The sequence below is a fragment of the Triticum dicoccoides genome, chromosome 3A (assembly GCF_002162155.2).
Source record: "Triticum dicoccoides isolate Atlit2015 ecotype Zavitan chromosome 3A, WEW_v2.0, whole genome shotgun sequence".
NCBI lineage: Eukaryota > Viridiplantae > Streptophyta > Magnoliopsida > Poales > Poaceae > Triticum > Triticum dicoccoides.
In genome coordinates, this window is record NC_041384.1 from 19,100,871 (window position 1) to 19,103,540 (window position 2,670).

General features: G+C 38.3%; 1 long non-coding RNA gene across 1 annotated transcript; it reads right to left on the reverse strand.

The window, feature by feature from the left end:
* Nucleotides 1-785: 785 nt before the first annotated feature.
* On the reverse strand, nt 786-1,457 carry LOC119271006. Its single transcript, XR_005134396.1, has 2 exons — nt 1,363-1,457; nt 786-1,206 (listed from the first exon to the last, which is right to left on the reverse strand). It is a non-coding gene; the product is annotated as an uncharacterized LOC119271006 (long non-coding RNA).
* Nucleotides 1,458-2,670: the final 1,213 nt, after the last annotated feature.

Genomic DNA, 2,670 nt, shown 5'->3' on the forward strand with positions numbered 1-2,670 from the left:
GGCATCAATGTTGTGGTCTTCAAGAGAAGATTGGCATCTTTTGTCCCTATTTCCACAACTGATTCAATTGAAGAACTAAATGCAACATCTTAGGGCCATATACTTAATAGCATAGAAAGGGGAGCACTAATGATCGAAAAGCAAGTGCATATGTGTTTGTAGTGAAAAGAGATGCGTGACAACTATCTCTAATCTCATTATAACGTCACTATGCAATGCACAAACCATAACCAGAATTATTCATATCTGAACCAAACACCAAACACTAAAATTAAACAAAAACATCATTGCCTAATCAGTTTTTCTATGTTTACTTTGCTGGCCTAACATGACCCAATCAGAAAATAAGAATGAACTTGCTGGAAGGCTATAGGAAATGATTCGACGTTGAGATATTGATTACGGTTGCAACCCTCATTGTTGCATGTCTCTGCCCTGCCCTCGCCTTGGGACAACCTCCAGTGCAGCCATGCCCTCCCTCGCTTCTGGTGCTCCTGTCAAAAAGCCTTCCCCTCTAAGTGATAAATATGATGATAGAGAACACAACTACCCGTTGCTAAAAAATGTGCAGCTATAATAGTCAGAAAGACTTGAAAACAAAAAGCTGAAGGAACCACATGTTAAAAAAAAGCTGAAGGGGGACTAAAGCACAACTACCCATTGCTGCAACATAGAAACTGGAGATACAACAATATTATTCTTAGGGTGAAATATTACTCACAACAGCAATATGCAGATTCATTAAAATGGAATGCCATAGTTATCTGTAACATGTAGCAACACTTGAGCTGCAAAATCATCCATTTATCTTGTCGTGAAGGCTACAACTTCGTTACTTGAGAATCATCATTCATTCCTCCATGCGTGTGCAAATTTCAGTGACTACTGACCCCAGTCTCCAACAGGAGCAGTTAAGAGGGGAAACATTTTTTTCCAACTTGATCACAATAGTTTACGTGCAGCCAACTTTCACTGAGTCTATCTGTTCCCATCTCCCCCTCGAAAAGACATGTTCGAATACCAAACAACAGTGATAGTAAATAGTCACATGCCTCGTTGTTTGTAAGTATCAACGCACTTGTTGCACGAAAGAGCAATGCAAATTAGCAATTTATACTCGTAGACAAGAGTTGAGTGGTGTCCATCCTTGTAGTGGCTAACCAGATTGACCAAGTTCCTGTGATGAACTCTTATTAGATGTAGAGCCTGAAAAGCAATTCAAAGTAGTTCTGTCAATAAGTGACCAGAGTGTTTGGCAAAATGGAGAGATTATTTGGGAAAATTGATTTTATCTAGACGGAAGAGAAAAATAAAACATGCATAAGAATAAGAGGAGAGGAGAGGAGCGGGAAGAAAGCTAACCTCTGCCAAGAACTCATTAACCCCATGAGATGATGATTCTAAGCGTGTTTTGACTGCAACTGGGGTTCCATCTTCCAAGTAGCCAAAATAGACTACTCCAATCTGACCTTTACCAATGGACATCTCAAAGTTATTTGTGATGGTCGTTCTTTGCAACTGAACTGACAGTTACCGATTGCATAGAGACAACATCTCTATTATCTGCTTTTGAGTTATTTCCATTCAACGGTCCGACAGAAGGATCCGCATAGGTGTACTATACTATTAGCAACCAAGAACACGACTCACTATATTTTCTTGAACAATAATTAGACAAGTACTCGGTTTCCAGTCAATAGAAATCACCATTTTCAGTTATTCTTGCAAAGGCATAGGGTAACAATTACGACCACAACCAAAAGTACAGAAAATACAACGGTAGCCATTCGAAGCCAATATAAATGAGCTCCCGGATGGTGGCGTCGACGGCGTCAAGTTTGGCTTTAGGCGTGAGCATCTTCACCTCCTACACGATCAACCTCTACTTATAATAATCCGAAGATTGGGGTCATAGCGGACGCAACCGAGTTTGTGCCGCTGCAACAACTATATCTACTTCATCAATTACAATTACTTTATCAATTAAACATACTTCATTGATTAGAAAGTGAAAACAAACAGTCTGCATTGGACATGTAAAAATTCTCTTCATATATCTCAAGCTGTTGCACCATATAAAAAGAAATGTTATAAATAAACTGAAGGGTGAGTTTGTATGTTGATGCGTCCCTGATGAGATAATTTGGCTCAAATGGCAAATACAGATCAAGAAACTGAGCATACAAAATTTTATAGCTCAAGGGCCTATAAAATGCCACCATACTCTAGCATGCTTGAAAAAATTATACTTAATCAATGTGACAATATCCGGTCCTTGTAGAACGGAACTAATTCTATACATATTACCCAAACACAGGGCATCAATGTCATGTATAAGAGAATAATTGACAATCGATGAATGTTGGAGGCATAGCAATGCTATGTTTGGAAAGCCAGAGATTGGGGCAAAACAGTCATTGGCAGCAAATAATGAGGCGCCTTAAAAAGTATTTCTACATACTCAACTTCATCATGATCTTTTGTTACTATTGGCACCGTAACAAACAAACAAATTGTCCTTTTTGGAGAATTAAAGGAAATCTATAGTAATTTTATAATACGGAAGTTCATAGCAATCAAACATCAAGATGCAAGCTTGCCATTTTAAAATATATACAGCAGTACACCATGGCTATTTTAGATATTCAGTTATATTCAAAAAAGCATGAC